This window comes from Alnus glutinosa, chromosome 1, assembly GCF_958979055.1.
Source record: "Alnus glutinosa chromosome 1, dhAlnGlut1.1, whole genome shotgun sequence".
Classification (NCBI taxonomy): domain Eukaryota; kingdom Viridiplantae; phylum Streptophyta; class Magnoliopsida; order Fagales; family Betulaceae; genus Alnus; species Alnus glutinosa.
Genome location: NC_084886.1, coordinates 16,328,751 through 16,352,573, shown reverse-complemented (window position 1 = coordinate 16,352,573; position 23,823 = coordinate 16,328,751). Strand labels below are relative to the sequence as shown.

Here is a 23,823-nt window from a genome sequence, read left to right as displayed (position 1 = left end):
TCTGCCAAGGAGTGTGCAGATCAACTTGCAGCAGTCGGCAAGCCTGTCCCCGACGAAGATTTGATCATCTATCTTACCAATGGTCTCAATCCTTCCTTCAACAGCTTCATTACCACGATTAACATCCTATCCCGAGATAAGCAGATGACATTTGAGGACTTCCAGGATGAACTTCTCAACCATGAGATGCTGCTCAAGCATCAACAAGTCCAAACTGTGGACACTTCCACTTTTGCTTTATTCAACCAAAAGCAAGGCAGCCGACCCTTCCCTCACAAACCTCGAGGGGGACTTTCTCCACGGTTCCCTCCTCTCAGATTTTCTCCTTCCGGATATTCCCCTAGAAATTTTGGTCCCAGACATGATGCATCAGCACCTACCACCCGCTACAATGTTGTCCCTCCTCCTGCCAAGTATTCTAGTCCATCTAGATATCCTGCTCCCAGACCAGCAGCAGATTCCAGACCTATTTTCTCTCATGTCCCTCAAGTCCCATGCCAAATATGTGGTAAGCTCAATCATATAGCTCTTGATTGCTTCCACAGAATGGACTATGCATTCCAAGGTAGACGGCCCCCTTCTCAACTGCAGGCCATGGTTGCTAACAGCAATGCTATCTATGAGGATCAGGAATGGTTTGCAGACAGTGCTGCCAATGCTCATATCACACATAACCTGGACACCCTTCAAATTCAGCACCCATTTCAGAATAATGAAGCTGTAGCTGTCGGGAATGGATCTGCTCTTGCTATAGCTAACACTGGTTCAACTCAACTTTCCTCTTCTCAGTCCTCCTTTAATCTTCATAATGTTCTTCACTGTCCTAATGCTGCAGCTAACCTCATCTCTATCCAACGGTTTTGTCTAGACAATGCATGTTACTTTATTCTTACTGCAACTCACTACTATATTATTGACCTGCAGACACAAACACTCCTGCTGCAAGGGCCGAGTGAAAATGGCATGTACCCCCTTCGGTTTGGCAAGACGCTTCATCAAGGCAGCAAGGCTTTTACAGCTATGATAGGAATAAAGACCTCCCATTCGGTTTGGCACTCTAGATTAGGCCATCCCTCCCCTGATATTGTATCCCGTATTGTTAAAGAAAATAAGCTGCCTTTATCTTCTTCTGAAATGAATAAAACTGTTTGTGCTTCTTGTCAAATGGGTAAAGGGAAGAAACAACCTTTTTCTGTCTCAAACCGTGTCTCCACTTCTCCCCTTCAACTCATTCATACTGATATTTGGACATCACCTGTTCCATCTATCACTGGTTTTAAATACTATGTGGCCTTCATTGATGATTTCTCCCGATATACTTGGATCTATCCACTCTATTACAAATCAGACACATATGACACTTTTGTTAAATACAAAACACTTGTAGAAAACCAATTCTCCACCACCATTAAACAATTACAGTCAGATGGTGGAGGGGAATACACCTCCCTTCAATTTCAATCATTTTTGGCCCAACATGGCATTGCATTCAGAAAAACTTGCCCCTATACCTCTCCTCAAAATGGGGTTGCCGAAAGAAAGTTAAGGCATATTCTTGAGACCGGTTTGACACTCCTAGCACATGCTCATTTGTCAAACAAATATTGGGTAGACTCGTTTCTCACTGCTGTATACACCATTAACAGACTTCCCACTCCCAAACTTGACTACCAATCCCCTTATGAAAAGCTGTTCAAACTGTCTCCAGATTATCAAAAATTTCGTGTCTTTGGTTGTCTATGCTATCCCCTGCTGCGCCCCTATGTTTCTCACAAACTAGAATACAGGTCCAAGCCCTGCATTTTTCTTGGATACCAGTTTGCCGGTTACAAGTGTCTAGACCCAGTTACCAACAAAGCCTATCTATCGCGACATGTTGTGTTTGATGAAGCTGTCTTCCCTGCCAAGGACTGTGCCACTTCACTCTTCCCTTCTCAGCTACCATGCACAGGTGAGACTCCTCTCTCTTCACTTATCTCTTCCTCTCATTTATTCATTGCTACTAATCTTGTGCCTCATGCAACCTCATCACCTTCACACACTGATTTACCAACCGCCTCAGCCGATGACTCTATCCCAGAATCCTTGCTCGCACCTCCTTCACCTGCTGCCTCCCACTCACCCTCCCACTCACCTCCTACCACATCACCTCCTCTCCCCTCATCTTCTCTTCCCCTCCCTTCTGATGCTGCTACCTTTTCTTCTCCTCCACAATCACTTTCTATCCCTTCTCCCCTTACTGTCCCAGAGTCCCATTCCATGCCTCTTTCTACTTCTGTCAGTGAACCACCACTTCCCGCTCCGCCATTGGTCCAACCTCCTTCACATCCCATGACAACTCGATCTCACACAGGCTCCCTCAAGCCCTCTTCATTTCCAGGCTTCAAACTTTACCGCTCTAGATACCCTTTTCTCAACTATTCCTCTGTTCTCTCTGAATCTGAACCCTCCTGCTATAGCAAAGCAGCCTCCGACCCCCGTTGGCAAGCAGCAATGACTGCTGAATTTGATGCCCTCACCTCCAACAGCACTTGGACACTCTGTCCCCGTCCTCCTAATCAACATGTCATTCACTGCAAATGGGTCTACAAGATAAAACGACAGGCTGATGGCTCTGTGGACAGGTTCAAAGCTCGCCTTGTAGCTAAAGGCTTTGAGCAACAGGCTGGGATTGATTACACAGAGACTTTCAGTCCGGTTATCAAGCCTGCAACAATTCAGCTTTTACTTGCATTAGCAGTTTCTTTTGACTGGCCCATTCGGCAACTAGACATCTCCAATGCCTTTCTTCATGGGAGTTTAACTGAAGAGGTCTACATGGAACAGCCCCCAGGCTTTGTCGATACCCAGCACTCGAACTTTGTGTGTAAACTACATAAGGCCATCTACGGTCTTAAACAGGCACCGAGGGCTTGGTACACTCGGTTGTCTCAGTTTCTGCTTGATCTTGGGTTTACTGCATCCTTGGTTGACACGTCCCTTTTTATTCATATCTCTGGCAGCATTAAAATTTTTCTCCTCATCTATGTGGATGATATTATTGTCACAGGTACACATGCCCCTCTTATAAGTACTCTCATTTCTTGGATGCAGCAGGAATTCCCTGTCAAAGATTTGGGGCCGTTGCATTATTTTCTTGGTATTCAGGCTACTCGCACTTCCAATGGACTCCATCTCTGTCAGTCCAAATATGTGGCTGATTTGCTTACTCGAACAAAAATGCAGGATGCCAAACCTGCATCTTCCCCATGTGCAGCTGGTTCCAAACTTTCCAAGTTTAATTGTGAGACCTTGCCTGACTACTCAGAATATAGAAGCATTGTTGGAGCTCTTCAGTATTGTACTCTTACTCGTCCAGACATAGCCTTCTCAGTGAATCAACTCTGCCAGCACTTGCATCATCCTACTACAGCACACTGGACAGCTGCCAAGCGTGTCCTTCGTTTCCTTAAGCACACCAGTAACCATGGTCTCTTTTATTCCACAAACAACTTGCAACTCAATGCCTTTTGTGACTCTGATTGGGCAGGGAGCCCAGATGATCGTCGTTCCACTTCTGGATTTGCTGTCTTCCTTGGGGATTCTCTCATCTCTTGGAGTGCTAAGAAGTAGCCAGTTGTCTCTCGGTCTAGCACGAAAGCTGAATACCGTTCTCTTGCTATTGTTACTGCCGAACTTTACTGGCTTCGGATGTTATTTTGTGAACTCAGTGTCCCTCTTCGAGTTGCCCCTGTCATCTGGTGTGACAATGTTAGTGCTCTTGCCCTTGCTTCTAACCCTGTCTACCATGCTCGCACCAAGCACATTGAAGTGGACTACCACTTTGTGCGAGAAAAGATCCTCAACAAAGATATCTCCATTGCTTTCATCTCCACAGCCGACCAGGTAGCTGATGTATTCACCAAAGGTCTCTCCATTGCCCGGTTTCAATTTCTTAAACTCAAGCTGAAGGTGCTTCCACCCCCTGTCAGCTTGCGGGGGGATGTTAAGCATACTGAAGTTTCCGCACATGCAGCCTCAGCCGACTTGCCATCTCAACACCTTGCCAATATTGCAACCATCAAATCAGGAGTGATTAGCATCAATTCTGGAAAGGATACAGTCACCAAATCAGGAGATACTGAGGCCACCAAATCAGGCATTGCAGCCACCGAGTCTGCAATACCATCCGCAAATCATTCTGGAATGAGTGCTCTCCAAGACAAGCATCAAGCAACCTATGGAAAGAACCTAGTCGACAGAATATGGCAATATCCTGCAGCTTATGGAAACATGCAGACCCTTGGCACTCAAGACAAATCTACAAGATCCTCCTCACCACTATTAGGCAATGACAGCATGCGTTACTCTCCAAATATACTCACTGATGGAATTAGACCAAGATAGAAAGATCTGTGTAATTTAATTTATTTCTTATTATGCTTTTATGCAAACATGTATATAATGATGTAAACCTCAGTTGATTGAATCAAGGAAAACATTCCTACATTTCAAAATTTCTTTCACCCGGCTGATTGTCAAGTCAAGTAATGATAATATAAAATAAGAGGTGGGGATAGAAGAATGAATGTGTGCCACAGTTGTGCCCCCCCTTCTTGATGGAATGAAATGAGGGTATGCCGTTCTAAAATTTCTCAATCCATGCCAGCACATCCAGCAGTATGTCGTGACTCTTCTGGTATAGTAATCAAAGTTGTTTCTGTCATCAACTCCTCTTGTGACCCTACTTATGGCGAGGCCTTAGCAGCTCCTCTTGATTCCTCTTTGTCAGCATCTCTCAAGCTCTCCTCTTTCACTTTAGAAGGAGATTTTCAAGTCGTGATTTCAGCTTTCCGGCCAGCAGCCTTCTTTTGTACAAGGCTGGAAAATTGTGGATTGGATCTTACTACAGATTCGATTTCTTTAGTTTCTCCTTCCTCCTCTTGGATAGCTAGGAAAGTTCACGAATGTGCAAACTTCTGTTAAAGTATTTTCAAAATTAATATGTGTATATATTTATTTTGTGTCTTGGGAATGATTTCAAAGGAAGGTGTTAAAAAGCATTAAATGAAGATAGTCCCACATTGGAAAAAGAAAAACTGAAGTTGGCATCTATAAGGCCCAACACACATTAAGTATTTAAAGTAATCCTTGGGTGTATACTTTAGTACGGTGCGAAGTAATGGACGAACGCGGGCGTGCGCGTGGCAGTGGGGTGTAGGGTGCTAGTGGCGCTTTGATGGCGCACTTGGCACATTGATCTAATGGTTGAGATTAAGGTCAAATAAAATTTGATCTAATGGTTATTATTAATCAATCATAGACAGTTATTTGATCTGATGGTCAAATTTAAGTGTCTGTTAAAACAGCAGTTTATGACTGTTACTTAAGTAGTTATGGACGGTTGGATTAGCAGTTATTTCAATATTATGCAGAAGTAACTGTTGTCCAGTTATCAAAAATATACAGAAATAACTGTTGTACAGTGTTTATTAAAAAGAAATAATTTTCTTTTATCTTCAGTGCTTTTTCTGATACCTTCTGTATTTAAAATTAAAAAGTCTCTGTCTGTCTCTTACTATAATAGAAAAATTTGAAAGTGTTCGGGTTTAATTTTCGTTAGTGCAAAACGCAATTAAACAAACAGAGGATTTTGGGCTCCATTGTATCGTGGAGAAATTTTTGTTGTAACCCTTTGCATACCTTTTTGGTGGGGGCAAATAATTTCTTAAGGAAAGCAACATTGTAACGCGCCTTAGGAGCATTCCGTTTTTTAGCTTTCGTTTACTTTTTTTAACAACTTCTGCGTCCACCATGTGGTATATTGGGCCGCGGCTAGATCTCACTCTACTGCATTCCCACCTATTTTCCTCCTCCCCCCTCTTTTCCATTGTGTAGTGGTAAAGATCCACCCCGTATTTTATGACTTAGCCTTTGTTATGACTAAGGTCCTTTTATTGTTTTCTCTTGTTTCTTTGAATGTACTTAAAAAAGAAATAGTCGAATTCTCTTCGCCATTCACTCTAAAATTCTCAAAACGTGGCATGACTTTTATATTTATTATTGAATTTGACATGAATTACTTTTGAATTTTGATTCAATTGTAATTTTAAAATTCATGAGGATAAATAAAGAAATTACTTTTAAATTTTTATTCAATTGTAATTTTAAAAATCATGTTATATTTGAGGATAAATAAAGAATATGAGTCTTACATTTAATATTACTCTAAAATGAATTGGGATTAGCGACCAACTATTTTAAATGTCATTGTTACTGGCTTTTTTACAAATTGCCTAGATTTCTTTTTATCAAATAGCAACAATTCACAAAGAACACCACAAAATTGATTCCTTTATTGTAGCGTTTTCTTCAAATGTCACTAAATTTGTTAGTTTATAGGGGGTGTTTTCTTTAAAACTCCGCCAAATATGCATATCTACAATTGCATTCTATGGGAAATGTCACTTAATTCAAACATGCAGCAAGCTACTTTATAGTGTGTGTGTGTGTGTGTGTGTGTGTGTGTCTATATATATATATATGGGTGTGTGTAATATTAAAATATGTATAAAATGCATGTACTTTGTGTGTGTAATGTACAAAACATTATTTGAGTGTTTAAAATATAAATTAGATTAAATAAATGATTAGAGTTAGTAAAATGGCAAGAAAACACCTTGAATGCTTAGAAAACGCGTAAAAACGAGTTTTGGGAAGTCGTGTTTGGACAGGCATAGGATGGAGTTAGGTCGCAAGTTCTAGAGAGTGAAAATCCACTCCCTGGAAGTCATGTCCGGATAGGCATAAGACAGGGACAAGACAAGATTATCACCATCTGAGCTCACACTCATTCTTGATCCCTTGCTGCACAAGATTATCTTCAGCTTCATCAACGATTCTAAAGGCCAAGCTCACACTCGGATTTTAGTGTTGTCCCCAATAGATCCAGGTCAAGCCAAAAAAAAAAAAAAAAATCCTTTCTTTTCCAAACGAAAGCCCAAACCACCATGCCATAATAGCCGGATATAGTACATTATCCTAGGAAGGCAGATGATTCAAAGGAGAAACCAAAAGATAGGCTTTGAAGTTTAACGAGTCAAGCTTTCACCTTGAGTTTGAGAGATGATATTAGAATATTTTATATTAAGATTGTTTTCTATATCTTTGTAGGTTTCTTATCTTCCTTATTAAGTCTAAGATTTCTTGTTTACTATTCCTAACCTCAATAAATAGAGATCATTGTACTATAGTTTATAATATACTTCAATATAGTCAAGATATAGCCCTAATCTTTCATCACTTTTCTCATTCTGCTTCTGTTCTTGCTCTTTGATGTTATATATTTCTATATTTTAATATCTCCTTTTTGTCTATTCCTCAATATGTTTCCAATAATCGAAAACTACACTGACCTTAGCTCAAAACTTTATGCTTACTTGGTCTAATACCAAATCCAACACTTTATAAATTAAAAGTCCAAAATAAAATCCATTTTTTTAAGCTCATTTGTTCTTTACTCTTATTTAGTAATTACTAACTCAAGTATCACAGGGGGAATTTTGGGTTTCTGAGAGGGAAGCACTCTTGACAAAATGAGAATCCAAAAAGCTTGTTAATGGTGTTTAGCTTGGATGAGCATAAGGGTCTTTTTTTTTTTTTTTTTTTTTTTTCTTTTGGTCATTTATAGAAATTACAATAGTATAGTAGATCAACTTCATTGAAAGTAAATTCTTTTGATAATATACCAATTAACCATAAGAAGATTGAGAAGTCATCACTTCAAGACCCATTTATTTAAGGTTACAGAATAGCAAAGATTTGATTTGGCCTTCAAACAAGGCACATAAACATCACTACTCAAGCTTGATTAGCATATGGTAAATACGTTACAGAAAGTGACACATTACGGCCAGAAACCATTTATTCATCTCTAATTCTCTATTTTCAAAGTTTAGAGCCTGAAATGCAGCAGCGTAGAAGTTCCATCAAGGCCTTTTCCTATGTAATACGCAACATAGTCACTTATTGTGGTTTCCCTATACTTTGGAGGATCATCTGCCGATAACAACTCCTTAATGGGTTCGTATAGTTTTGTAGTTGGCTGAAAACCCGTAGAAAAAAAGCTCGCCACAGATACTCTCGGCCCTACTCGGTTTGCCAATACTCTGTGTTCAACACTTTTAAACCTATCGTTTGTTATAAGCTGGAAAAACCAAAGGGAAAAAAAAAAACATGTAAATTACTGTAGCAAAAAAGGATCATTCTTGATTTTAGAGCATCAAAATTGACAAATACAAAATAAATTAGTATAATGTATCATGCATTTCATTTGCAAGTGAATCTACTTTTGATCTTAATCAATGCGGTGAGTTGAGCTAAACTATTGTCTATATATGAATTACATTCAACAAATGCAACTAAAAGAAATAATATATATAGTGCAAAAAAACCACAATTATGATAAATAAGACAAAACAATTTGTAACAGTACCATTAATGAATAATGGGCTGGATGATAGTGGACTGGGCTTAGTTTAATAAAGCCCATATCATGTAACAATACCTTTAGTGATAATTGGCTTGGGCTATGTGTATATAAAGGCCAATAGTCTAATTATAGATATGATCGGATTAGTGATTGGTGAATTGGAGAATTGATGTAATAATGGAAGAAATATTCATAATTGATGAAACAAAATCTATATTGAAATCAGTAATGAAATTGGACTCTTCGAGATGTCTGATCTCTTAGAGCATTCGAGCATGGACAACAGTCCTTGGAGTAAGGGGCAAAGGTTCATGGCATGGGCACAAATGAAAGTCTCTAAAGTAGTGACGAAGGTGTATGGCCCGGGCAAACTCATATAGCCCACAAGTAGTCCTAGAGACGGTGGATACAATTGACAAAAACAAAACAAAAATAAAAAAATAAAAAACAAAAGCAAAAAACAAAAAAATAGAGCTTTCGTTTGAGGGGGAGTGTAGCAATTTGGTGACAGCCCTGAAGGGGAAATTGTGGAGCTTACACGTTTGAGTATAAAAAGATTGAGTCTCACATTGGAAGGGTGTCACAAGTTTGACCGCCTAATATAGCATAGTTGCGTTGCTTAAACTTTTGGGTTGAGTAGTGTCTCAACATGCTATATTATGGGTTCATTAGAAGACTCCTCAATGTATCAATCTCCCTCATGGGACTCGCACCGTGCACATTTGTCCCTACTATAGGATCCTTGTCCAAGTCCATGCTGTAACGATCCACTCTCAATGACACAATATTGTCCGCTTTTGGCTCCCCATACCAGACTTCCCAAGAGATCACCCATCCTGGTACTGCTATCGCAGAAGCATGCTTAACTGCGGAGTTCTGACAGGTTCATGGCCATCATGGCTTTAAAACGCGTTGTGTCATAAAGAGTGCATTTATACATATAAGCACATCCTCATTCCCAGGCGATGTGAGACGTCACAATCACCCCCTCTTTTGACCCAGTGTCCCCGCTGGCGTCCCTCATTGGGCTTGTGCACGCTCCCACCATCTTAGGCTGGGCAATGGCTCTGATACCATTTGTAACGACCCACCCCCAATGACACAATATTGTCCGCTTTTGGCTCCCCATACCAGACTTCCCAGGAGGTCACCCATCCTGGTACTGTTCTCGCAGAAGCACGCTTAACTGCGGAGTTCTGATAGGTTCATGGTCATCACGGCTTTAAAATGCGTTGTGTCATAAATGATGCATTTATACATATAAGCACATCTTCATTCCCAGATGATGTAGGACGTCACACATGCCCTGAAGTACTTTTTGCCCCTTATTCTATGGACCTTCGTCCATGCTTGCACTTCGCACCTTTGTCTATACTCCAAGGACGTGTGCCTATGCCAACACCACTCTACCATACTACACACCACCATTGGCTCTCATACCACTTATGGTGTAAAAAACCAAAATTACGGTAAATAAGATAAGACAATCACACACAATAACACCAAGATTTACGTAGTTTCCTCAATGTGAGACCAGTTTGTCCACAGGTGAAGATAGTGAAATAAAGGAAAACCACTCCTTTTTGGAAGCGTTACGGCTAGGCCCCACCATCTTGAATTCAAGTCATGTCCAATAATATACAAGCAAAGCAATAGGAAAATGATATACACACTCTCACTTTCACACTTCTAAGTGCACATTTCCTGACGTGTCAGTAAAAATCACCATTAGATTTTGAATAAATTAGTATTTAATTTTTATCAAATAGTAATTTTAATTGTCATGTCAATGGAGTATGAACTTAAAAGTGTGAAATTAAAAATGAGAATGTATAGTATTTCTGTTTTCCTAAAATTTTCACCACGCCTAAAATTGTCATGACTTAAAATTGTCATTGCCTAATGTAGCCACATAAGTTTGCCTAAACCAAAAGGAAGTACTCCTAAAACAAAAGGAATTAATATTTCTTTTGAGAGTGTCATGACTTAATAGCCACCAAAAAAATTTACCCATTATAAATGGGTTTTGATAGGTTCTAATCAGGTATGGATTGGACCTCTCAGACTGCCCGTGCACCATCAACGTACATGTAGTGTGTGATAGGAAATAGAAGCTATTTACATGTTCAAAGTCTTTTACTTGGGTGAGCTAAGATCATGATTACACTGCACCAGAACAACCTCTGGCCCAAGGCTTCAAATCCCGAGTCCTAATCTCTCAAAATAAGCTCATTTGGAAGCGCAGGACCGCATGGTATGTATGAAATTAAAATTAAAGTTATTTTTTGAATACGAAGTATCATTACTAAAATTAAATGAAATAAGGTGTCACGAGTATGATCCAAAAACAATACACCCGAACAAACACAAGAATAATGAGAAGACTTGTCTGTAGAAGATCTCCAATGTTAACCACTAGAGCCCCTGGCACCGGAGGGATGTCGACCCACTTGTCATGGTAAAAAACTTGGAGGCCACCAATATGGTCTTGTTGAAGAACAGTAAGGAAGTCACTGTCCGCATGCTTGCTTGTGCCCAATGTTAACTCTGGCTGTGGGCAAGCGGGATAGTAATGGCACAGAACTGCAAGACCCTCATTGCAATCAATCTCATTTAGGTGGTTTGGGTTCAGCCCAAGCACCTCTAATAATAACTCGAACAATAAAATCCCCAACTTCATCACTAGCTTCGAGTACTACTCCAATATATCTCTACAGGCATATGTATATAATATTAATAGGCGCATTAGGTGGCCATTAAGTTTGAATCAAGGATTAGTTGATCCTTCAATAAAATGAGATGAGCTAAGTCCATCAGGGGTCATTGAGCAATTTCTACAAATAGGTTGTATGCGGTGACTCCTGCCCTGAGTGATGAATGAATTTTAAATTCAATCCATTTCCTTTATAACCACAGCCAATCACAATCGTATTTCGACAGCAAGAACCCATCAGCATCTCATTCAAAAATGATGGGTGAATTGTTTCCTAACTCAATCTAGTCTAGATGTGTAGAAATATTTGATGGATGAATAATATGAGTGGGAAAGAGAAGAACGTATGCAGAAAGAGAGAGACTGATGATAGATTAGGAGCAATTCTAAACGTCATATTCATGCTTCTCGTGTTCCTCTAATAATAATGTGGTTTTTAAAATCATTATTTGATTAAAATTCAATAATGGTCAAGCATAAGTTCAATAATAATTTTAAAAGACACATCATTATAATTAGAGGAATACAAGGGAGACAAGGATAAAACGTCTAGAATTACTCGAATAACTAAAGTTTATAAAACAGAGTAATACTACAAGGAAGTCCTCCTTTGTCCTCCAAAAAACGTTACGTAACTTTAAAATCACCCTCAGACCAAAAAATGATCTTATCAAATTCAATTAATAGTAATTTTAAAAGCCACATGACATTTGGAAAGACTTAAGTCCTTCTTATAAAATTACCCAATAAAACAAGTAAGTTGAAACTAGATAAGGTGAGAAATAAATAGAATATTAGAGAATATTAAATATTCTAACAAGATGTATGTGAATAATTCTGTTGAGGAAATGAGATAATTAGAAATCCATATACACAATCTTTAAGGTCGTTTTATGAATTTCAAAATGCCTAGATCTTACGAATAATCCAGTGGATTATATATTGCAAATCACATACCTGCATGCAACTGGCAAGTCTTCAACCTTTGGGGGATCAGGTGCCATTTGACAATAAAATGTATCCCTCCAATTAGACGCCGGTGCGCTATACAGATCAAAGTTGCTGTTATACACCAATGGTCTCTGGGGGTCACGCGTATACAACTCTTTCTTCACTTGAGTATCTTGCTGATGAAACCTATGCACCCCTTCCTTCATCTCCTCCAAAACACTCACAGGGATCTCATGATTGACCAGCTGAAAGAAACCCCAAGTCTCCGACGCATCGCGAATGCTTTCAACAATCTTCTTGCGTTTTATTACATCTTTCTCGATGCCTTGGAGATCAATGACAGGAATATTAAACTGGGTGTCACCAGATGCTGAGACGTTGTCAGTGTCATGCGGTGGGTGATAGAATATGCAAGGGATCTCAGTAACCCCAGCATCTAGTAGTCCTTTAACATCGAGCTTTGTGTCATCAAAAGCCTTCAACTCACTTGCCCTATCATAGTCTGGCTTGAGCGTTGCCGGAACTTCATCTCTGCCGGTAACGACCATTTTGGTTCTTGGGTGATGAAACCTTGGAAGCTCTGCTCAAATGGGCCTCATTATGTTTTGCTAATACAAAAGAAGATATGTGACCAGAAATGTAAAGAAAGCAACTTGACAAGGATATGTACCCACTAGAAGCCCTTCCGAAACGCGCCATTTGATTTTATTAAACGCGAAGAAAGATTGTCGACACTCGGCTCCCTGATGACTACTTTTAGTCCTTCACTATTGCGGAGTAAAATCTGGACAAAATTCTTACGTCGTGAAGCAGAGAAAAATGCTATGGTTATCTTCCCGGTTGATCATCGTGTCAAGTAATGATAATATAAAATAAGAGGTGGGGATAGAAGAATGAATGTGTGCCACAGTTGTGCCCCCCCTATTAGATGGAATGAAATGATCGAGGGTATGCCGTGCTAAAATTGCTCAATCCAGCACATTCAGCAGTATGTCGTGACTCTTCTGGTACAGTAATCAAAGTTGTTTCTGTCATCAACTCCTCTTGTGACCCTACTTATGGTGAGGTCTTAGCAGCTCCTCTTGCTTCCTCTTTGTCAGCATCTCTCAAGCTCTCCTCTTTTAGTTTAGAAGGAGATTTTCAAGTCGTGATTTCAGCTCTCTAGTAGCCTTCTTTTGTACAAGACTGGAAAATTGTGGATCGGATCGGATGATCTTATTACAGATCGAATCGATTTCTTTACTTCCTCCTTCCTCTTGGATGGGTAGGAAAGTTCACAGAAATACAAACTTTTGCGTTCATCATGTAACATATTGGGCTGCGGCTAGATCTCACTCTGGCTGCATTCCCACTTATTTTCCCCTCCCCCCTCATTCCCATTGTGTAGTGGTAAAGATCCACCCCCTATTTTATGGCTTAGCCTCTGTTATATATGGCTAAGGTCCTTTTATTGTTTTCTCTTGTTTCTTTGAATGTACTTAAAAAAAAAAAAAAAAAAAAAAAAAAAAAAAAAAAAAAAAAACTAGTCGAATCAACTTCGCCATTCACTCTAAAATTCTCAAAACATGGCATAACTTTTATATTTATTATTGAATTTAACATGAATTATTTTTGAATTTTGATTCAATTGTAATTTTAAAATTCATGTTATATTTGAGGATAAATAAAGAATATAAGTCTTACATTTAATATTATTCTAAAAAGAATTGGGTTTAGTGGAATTTTTTAAAAATAGGTGGTCGCAAAAACGACGGTAAATGCCATTGTTACCGGCTTTTTTTACAAATTGTTGCGATTTTTTTTTTTTTTTTTTTTAATCAAATAGCTGCAATTCACAGAGAACACCACGAAATTGACTCCTTTATTTTGGCGTTTTCTTAAAATGTCGTTAAATTGGTTAGTTTATGAGGGTGTTTTCTTTAAAATTCTGCAAAAATATGTTAGAAGTGGCACCACTTCGTTGTTCATATGTGAAGTTCCTTTTATGTCCATGTTACTAAGACATTTGTTTCTAGATTTGAACTTCATTAAGAGTGCAGCTCATCCTTCGAAATCATAACAATCAGCACTGATCCATCCTGAATGAGACTTAATTATTCCAGTGCTAAACTAAACACTTATCAATAACTTGTTATTACCTATTAAACCTTTTATAAGAATAGATCTTAAAAAAAAGAAGTTGTGTTACCATTATTGGTGATTCTTTTGAAAGAGTTTTAGTCACATTCCAATAGATGTTACCCTTACCAATTTTGGAGATAAACCTTTGGTAAAAGGGTCTGCCAAGTTACTACTTAAGTTAGAAATATAAGGTTATAAGAAGAATAATCAAAACAAAAACATTGAAATTGTTACCAAAATATTATGTGAGAAAGAACAAAAATCTGAAACAAAAAGATAGCTTTGAGGTACGATGAATCGCTATCTTTAAAACGATATTTGCCCCCACTCTGAATGAGTTTGCTAATAAGTTGCTAGCAAATCGCCTCCAGGATACAACAAAGCTATAAATTCTACAGATAGCAATTCTGAAGAATTCCTATAATTTGAGTTGTGAATTTCTAAAACTGAGAATGAAAAACTGGATGATAAAATCGGAGGAGAAAGATTATATTTATAAATGTTGAAGGGGCACATATGAAAAGTCATAACTTTTCATTTCATGTAACTGACAGCAATTACGATATAAATATTAAAGATGAGGCCTTTGACATGTTCAAACATTACAAATATGAAGTAGAAAATAAAAAAGAGAAGAAAATAAAATTTCTTAGAACTAATAGAGGTGGAGAATACTTTCCACATGAATTTTCTACTTATGTGAAGAACATGAAATTGTGCACCAAAAGTCTGCACCTTACACACCACAATAGAATGGTTTGGCTGAAAGAAAAAATAGGACACTTGTAGACATGATTAATTCCATGATCTTAAGTGCAAAGTTACATTTTAATTTATGAGGAGAGACACTACTTACAGCATGCCATATGCATAATAGAGTGTCTTCTATTAAAATGCAAATGTCACCATATGAGTTATGGACCGATAGAAAGCCAAACCTGGATTATCTTAGAGTGTGGCAGTTTAGCCTTTCACAGAGTTCCTGATCCATAAAGATCTAAATTAGGATCAAGAGCAATCAAAAGTGTGTTTGTAGGTTATGCTGAAAATTCCAAGGCATATAGACTTATTAGGCTTAAGCTCTAATGTCATAGTGCAATCAAGGGATGTTGAATTTATTGAAAATAAGTTCAACTATGATTCTAAATATGTTTTAGAACCTAATCAAATACAAGTATCTGACTCTTATCCTAGTACTTCTCTTAACAATGATAAGAGATTAGTTACAAATTTGCCAATAGAACAAAGGAAGAGTCAGAGAGTTAGAAATGAAAAGAATTTTGGTCTTGATTTTATTTCATTCCAAGCTATAGTTTTCCTTGTAAAATGAAATAGGGATATAATCCTTAATAAAATACCTATTGCACTTAACACAGAGGATGATCCAAAAAGTTTTATTGAAGCTTTGACTTATCGATATGCAGCCTTCTGAAAAGAAGTTGTAAATAATGAAATGGATTCAATATTATCAAATAATACTTGGATACTAGTGGATCTACCTCTAGGTTCCAAACCTATTGGTTGTAAATGGAAATTTAGAAGGAAATATAATTCTGATGGATCAATTCAAACTTTTAAGGTAAGGTTAGTTGCAAAAGGATTTAGACAAAATGAGGGTACATATTATTTTGATATGTAGCAAGGATCACATCTATATGTGTTCTTATGGCTTTATGGCTCTTGCATCTATATATGATTTGTATGTGCATCAAATGGATGTAAAAACTGATTTCTTAAATGGTGATCTCGATGAGGAAGTATACATGGAATAACCAGAAGGGTTTTTCTGCCTAAAAATGAAAAGAAAGTCTATAAATTAATTAAGTCATTATATGGCCGGGTTGAAACAAGCACCCAAACAATGGCACGAAAAGTTTGATACTGTTATTTTATCTAATGGTTTCAAACATAATGGAGTTGATACTTGTATTTATTCAAAATTCACAAAAGATTATGGTGCCATTGTTTGCCTTTATGTTGATGATATGCTAATTTTTGGAACTAATATGAAAGGTGTATGTGAAACTAAAAAGTATCTTACTTCAATGTTTAAGATGAAAGATCTAAATAAAGTAGATATTAGTTTAGGAATTAAAGTAAAGAAACATAGTGGGGGTTATGCAATATGTCAATCTCATTATATTGAGAAAGGGCTTCTTAAATTCAAACATCTTCAAATAAAAGAAGCAAATATATTTTTTGATTATAGTATAAAATTAAATGATAATTCTGGAAGGACAATAGCACAGCTTGAGTATGCTAGTGCAATTAGTAGCATGATGTATGCCATGCATTATACCAGACCAGATATTGCTTTTGCAATGTGCAGACTTTTTAGATACACTAGTTATCCTAGTATAGATCATTGGAAAGCAATCAACAGAGTCCTTGGGTATTTGAAAAAACCCATCAATTTAGGATTGTTTTATTTAAAGTTTCCAGCTATACTAGAAGGGTATTTAGATGCTAGTTGAATTACTAGCATAAGTGACAATAAGTCTACGTCTGATTGGGTATTTACCCTTGGTGGAGGTGCCTTTTCTTAGGCATCAAAGACATGTATTTCGTATTCTACAATAGAATCAGAATTTGTAGCATTGACAGTGGCAAAAAAATAGGCAAAATGGCTTAGGAATATGTTATTAGACATAAATTTGTGGCCACAACCTATGTCAGCCATTTCCTTGCATTGCGATAGTGAAGCTACAATGTCTACAGCTTATAGTAAAGTATACAATGGGAAGTCTGGACACATAAGCCTAGCTAGGACATGAGTATGTTAGACAATTAATTTTTGATGGAATCATAACCATTGTCTAGTTTAGGCGAACTTATGTGGCTACATTAGGAGTGGTGAAAAATATAGGAAAACAGAAATACTACGCATTGTTATTTTAATTTTCACATTTTTAAGTTCATACTCATTACATGACAGTTAAAATTACTATTGAATAAAAAATTTAATACTGATCTATTCAAAATCTAATAGTTGTTTTTAATGACACGTTAGGGAATGTCTACTTTTTTTTCTTTTTTTCTTTTTTTTTTTCTTTTTTTTTCAAATATGTAGCATGTGCTACCATATATTATTGACAAAGCCCAAAGGGCTCGAAGGCTTACAACTTGAGATTAGAGGGATAAGACCCTCTTACACTCTAAGTCAGAAGGATCTGACTTAAAAAATTAGTTGCCTAGGCAGAACACATGCAAACCTTACAAGAATAGCATTTGAGCCATCTATACAATAACTCACACTCTAAAAATAAAAGAGGGCCGATCTAGCTACAAGCTAATAGATATTCTAGTAAAAATTGAGCAGTACAAAGGCAGACTGTGTATGGAGAAACAAAGGAAATACATAACACAATAGACAGAAAAATTCAACCCAAGCCAACGGCAAATGATACTGTCTTTGCCGGAAAAACGGTGCGTGTAGGACACGCGCAGTCCCCGGATTCACCCACAGCAGATCGGTCACCACAGCCCCTAGTGCCACCCCTTCACGCGCGGTCCAAGAAGAAATAGAACCCTAGCGCATGATGGTCACGCGTCGGTCACTGATTCCCGCACAGCCGATTCAAACGACGACAAGACCGGAAGAAGATGATGAACGCAACTGAGGGGCGCGTGTCTCACAGAAGCCGGAGAAAGAGCGTAGATCTGGCCTAAAAAAAAAAAAAGATGAAGATGAAAATTCGGCCAGCCCTTCATCGGTGACATGAACCAAAGCAGCGTCACCCACCAGACGTCTTGAAGAGAACCTTCCTATCAGAACAATAAGAAAAAAAAAAAAAAACCAAAGAACAAAAACACAAATCTCCAAAGCCCTAAGAGGACTATGGGAAGAGTAGCCACCACCAGATCTACTGAGGGGGAACAAATGATCCACAACCTAAAGGCTGGGAGAAAACCTAACCTCCACTGGTATACACCATGGAGGGACAAAAAAAGCACTCCATAACCCTAAGTGGGGTAGGAGTTACCACCACTCGGAGGAGACTTGAATTCAAGATGGTGGAGCCCAGCCGTAACTCTTCCAAAAAGGAGTGGTTTTCCTTTATTTCACCGTCTTCGCTTATGGACATACTGGCCTCACATTGAGGAAACCACGTAAATCTTGGTATTATTGTGTGTGATTGTCTTATCTTATTTACCGTAATTTTGGTCTTTTGCACAATAAGTGGTATGAGAACCAAGAAAGCATTGTGGCCAACGAGATTGTAGAGAAATGTGGTATTTTGTCTAAACCAGGTCTCATGCTAAAGTTCAAGAGATGCATGAACTTGAGTGTACTTGTGGATTGTGATTGCCCTTATGGGCTTTGATGAATATATCTAAAAAAGATTTGTATTGTTAAACTTGATGAAATTCAAGTCAAAGTTTAGATTTGTTGGACGTGACTTGAATTCAAGATAGTGGTGTCCATGTTAGTCGTAACTCCTAAAAAGGAGTGGTCTTCCTTTATTTCACCGACTTTGAACCAAATTAGTATAGATTTCATATTGCTAGTTTGATTGACTTTAATTAGGAGCAATAAAAAGAGGTTTACTTCTCTTCTTGGAAGCCATGCAAAAACGTGAAATCAGAGAGGGCTGCAATATGTTTTTTCTTGGTTTTGGAGGAGCCAATAGAAGAGAGAAGAAAATAATGGAATGTGAGAGTGAACAAAGAGAAACAAATCCACCGTTTGTTACACTAAAAGAGAAATTTCTTATTCTTTTCTTTTATATTTTCATTTGGGAAATAATTTTTATTGTGTGCTAGTGAGATTTGAATTTTTGGGTTTGGAGTATTTTTTTTTTTTTTTTTTTCACAATTTTTGATTCCATCTTTGATGGGGATTTTCTTTTTATTTGTTTATTTGTTTGTTTGTTTGTTTGTTTGTTTGTTTGTTTGTTTTTTTTTTTTTTTTTTTTTTTTTTTTTTTTTTTTTTGTGATCGTAGAAATACTTCATATTGAGAGAACCATGTAAATCTTGATGTTATTGTGTGTGATTGTGTAACAGTACCATTAATGAATAATGGGCTGTGCTTAGTTTAATAAAGCCCATATCATTTAATAGTACCTTTCGTGATAATGGGTCTGGGCTATATGTATATAAAGGCAAATAGTCTAATTGTAGAAATGATCGGATTAGTGAAAGGTGAATTGGAGAATTGATGTAATAATGGAAGAAATTTTCAGAATTGATGAAATGAAGTCTATAATGAAATCAATATTGAAATTGGACTCTTCGAGATGTCCGGTCTCCTTAGAGCATTTGAGATGCTCAGTGTCCAATTCACCAATCACTAATCCGATCCTTTCTACAATTAGACTATTGGCCTTTATATACACATAGTCCAGGCCCATTATCACTAAAGGTACTATTATATGTTATGGGCTTTATTAAACTTAGCCCAATCCACCATAATCTAGCCCATCATTCATTAATGGTACTTTTACAGATTGTTTTGTCTTATTTATCATAATTGTGGTCTTTTTGCACTATATATATATTATTTCTTTTAGTTGCATTTGTTGAATGTACCTAGCCCATTATTCATTACTGGTACCTTCACAGATTGTTTTGTCTTATTTATCATAATTGTGGTCTTTTTGCACTATATATATTATTTGTTTTAGTTGCATTTGTTGAATGTAATTCAGATATAGACAATAGTTTAGCTCAAATCACCACATTGATTAAAATCAAAAGTCGACTCACTTGCAAATGAAATACATGATACATGATACTAATTTATTTTGTATTTGTCAATTTTGATGCTCTAAAATCAAGAACGATCCTTTTTGGCTACAGTAATTTACATGTTTTTACCGTTGGTTTTTCCAGCTTATAACAAACAATAGGTTTAAAAGTGTTGAACATAGAGCATCGGCAAACCGAGTAGGGCCAAGAGTATCTGTGGCAAGCTTTTTTTCCATGGGTTTTCAGCCAACTACAAAACTTTACGGACCCATTAAGGAGTTGTTATTGGCAAATGATCCTTCAAAGTATAGGGAAACCACAATAAGTGACTATGTTGTGTATTACGCAGGAAAAGGCCTTGATACATGGGACTTCTGCGCTGCTGCATTTCAGGCTCTAAACTACGATAATAGAGAATTAGAGATGAATAGATGGTTTGTGGCCGTAATGTGTCACTTTCTGTAACGCATTTACCATATGCTAATGAAGCTTGAGTAGTGATGTTTATGTGCCTTGTTTGAAGGCCAAATCAAATCTTTACTATTCTGTAGCCTTAAATAAATGGGTCTTGAAGCGATGACTTCTCAATCTTCTTATGGTTAATTGGTATATTATCAAAAGAATTTACTTTCAATGAAGTTGATCTACAGGAGCACTTCTATCCTAGAAACCCAAAACTCCCCCTGTGATACTCGAGTTAGTAATTACTAAATAAAAGTAAAGAACAAATGAGCTTAAAAAAATAAATTTTATTTTTGACTTTTAATTTATAGTGTCGTATTTGATATTAGACTAAGTAAGCATAAAGTTTTGAGTTAAGGTCAGTGTAGTTTTCGATTATTGGAAACATATTGAGGAATGGACAAAAAGGAGTTATTAAAATGTAGAGATATATAATATCAAAGAGCAAGAGCAGAAGCAGAAAGAGAAAAGTGATGAAAGATTAGGGCTATATCTCGACTATATTGAAGTATATTATAAACCATAGTACAGTGATCTCTATTTATTGAGGTTAGGAGTAGTGAACAAAAAATCTTAGACAAAATAAGGAAGATAATAAACCTACAAGGAAATAGAAAATAGTCTTAATATAAAATATTCTAACATCATCTCTCAAACTCAAGGTAAATGCTTGATTCTTTAACTTCAAAGCCTATCTTTTGGTTTCTCCTTTAAATCATCTACCTTCCTAGGATAATGTACTATATTCGGCTATTATTGGCATAGTGGTTTGGGCTTTTCGTTTGGAGAAGAAAGGAATTTATTTATTTATTTATTTATTTATTTTTTTTTTGGCTAGAACCATATCTACTGTGGACAACACTAAAATCCGAGTGTGAGCTTGGCCTTTAGAATCGTTGATGAAGCTGATGAAAATCTTGTGTAGCAAGGGATCAAGAATGAGTGTGAGATCAGATGTTGATAATCTTGTCCTTTCCGTGTCTTATGCCTGTCTGGACAAGACTGTAACACCCCAGATTTTAAGATAGGGCGTCTTAAATAGAATTTAAGATCTATGGCGATTAATCGCAACTAGCTCGTAACCCGTGCTATGCGCGGGTTTCTTCCTTATAATTCAGTTTCATAAAATAATTAAAAAAAAAAAAGGAAGAAGAGAAGCATAGAAAATATAGATAAAAAATGAAAACTGAAAAACACTAATATAATATAATAGGGACAAAAATTTTTTATAAACTGGTTTATAGGAAATTTTCTACAACTCACATTTAAAAAAGACATTTATCCTTTAAACATGTGAGAAACACATGTTTTTTTATTAATGCTATTAAAAAAGCATTTACGAAGTACATGCTATTTAAATAACATGTGCTTCTCACATTTCAAATGACACATGTCAATCTTATATGTGGATTGTAAGAAATTTCCTACAAACCGGTTTATAGGAAATTTCTGTCCATATAATAGTGTTATCTTTTTTGTATTACACAAAGTAATAAAAAAACTACTCAATAAACATAATACGCTAAAAAATCATCATACCCCGTACAAAAAACAACCATAGGAAACTCTCTCTCACCATCATTTTCTTGAATTTAGTATAAAATTTACAAAAGATAAAATAAGTAATTTGAATGAAAAATAATATATTAATTACATAAAAAATAAAGAAAAAAAGAAGAAGAGAGGAAATGAAATAAGATAACCATAGAAAATATAGACAAAAAATGAAAAATAAAAAATACTTATAGAATAAATTAGAGTTTTCTTTTCCATATACTTTTCTGGTTCATATGAAATCTTGAAAATTAATATTGTCTATCAATTAAGCACGTTAACAATGTGCATTATACAGGGAAAAAAAATCAGTGAACAATGTAAATTAAAAAATCGTCATACCTCGAACTCAAAACAATAATTAATGTAAACTCTCTCTCTCCATGGTTTCCTTGAATTCAATGTAAAATTTAGAAAAAGGAAAAAGAAAAAAGAAAAAAGCAATTTGAACAAAAAAATAATATAAATTAGGAAATAGGGACAAAACAAAAATGTAAAGAAAGAACAAAATCATAGAAAATAAAGTAAAAAAAAAAATGATAACCACTAATATAATAGAAAATAACTATTTTTTTATATACTTTTTCCAGTTCCAAAGAAATTTGTAGGTATAGGAAGAAACTACGGTCAGATAGATATTTTTTAATTCGACCATCATTCTTATATATAGCATAATAGAAACTACTTTTTCAACAAAAATAAAAAAAATAATATAAATTATCAATGCAAAAATAAGGATAGAAAATCAAATCAGAAAAACAGAAGCACATAAAATAAATACAAACATATTATTTACAATTCTATTGAACACAACCCGACAAACTTGAAAGTCAAACTAAAAAAAAAAAGGCTATAGCAGTATTACAAACAAAAAGGTTCCAACAATAGCAAAAACTTCGCTCTCTTTGCTTTGAGCACCACTCTCCGGTAACGTAAACAACTTTGCAGTTTTGCATAGCCACAAACCATTACTTCTCCATATATTTATTTGAGAAAGCGAGAGATATTGGAGTGACTTTTGACATTTCCCAAAGAAAAAAAAAAACTGACATTTAACTCTTTGAGGTTTAGTTTGTAACGGACATTTAGTGGGAGTGGAAGCAGTGTTAGAGTAAAAGATTTTACTTAAAGGAAGAGAGAGAGGTAGAAATTAGTGAGAATTTAATGACAACAAAATTAAATGTTTCTATTCATTTTCTATTCAATGGAAGAGATTTGATTAGGAATACGTTTCTTTTCATTTTTTATTCAATATAAGATATTTAATTAGTCATATTAAATGCACCATTTATTTTACTTGAAATACACAGACCGGTTTAGTTTTACTTAAATTGCCAGTTTTTTACTCAAATGGCCGGTTCAATATTTAAAAGTATAGATTCATGCCACGTGTCCTAATTCTAGGCCAACTCTAAGTTAGAACTCGGCTTTTAAAAATGATATGATATGATATGATATGATATGTTTCAATAAAAATAAAATCCATATAATTTTGAACATTAAAAAAAAAACATTTCAAATTTAATGTTTAATTAATTCTTTAGTGTTTTAAAAGCATTTATATTCCTTTTGTGCACAATAATCAAATAAAATTTTGCATTTTTTGACTTTCAAAAGCAGAATAACACTTACAAAAAATAAGTGAAAATCGTAAAAATCACATAAAAGAAAAACAAATATCCCATAAAACATTTAAATCAATTAATACATAAGACCCTTATTTTCAGTTTAATTCATATAAATTAAAACATGTTAAAATATTTATTCACATAGGTGTAGTTTAGAATGAAAATAAGTATGAAGAAGAAAAATAGCAAGAAGAAAATCACGATTTTGATTATCAAAATATAAAATAGAAAATT

At 36.1% G+C, this 23,823-nt stretch overlaps 1 pseudogene; it reads right to left on the bottom strand.

The window, feature by feature from the left end:
• Positions 1 to 7,933: 7,933 nt before the first annotated feature.
• On the bottom strand, positions 7,934 to 12,792 carry LOC133874737 (1-aminocyclopropane-1-carboxylate oxidase homolog 1-like; annotated as a pseudogene).
• Positions 12,793 to 23,823: the final 11,031 nt, after the last annotated feature.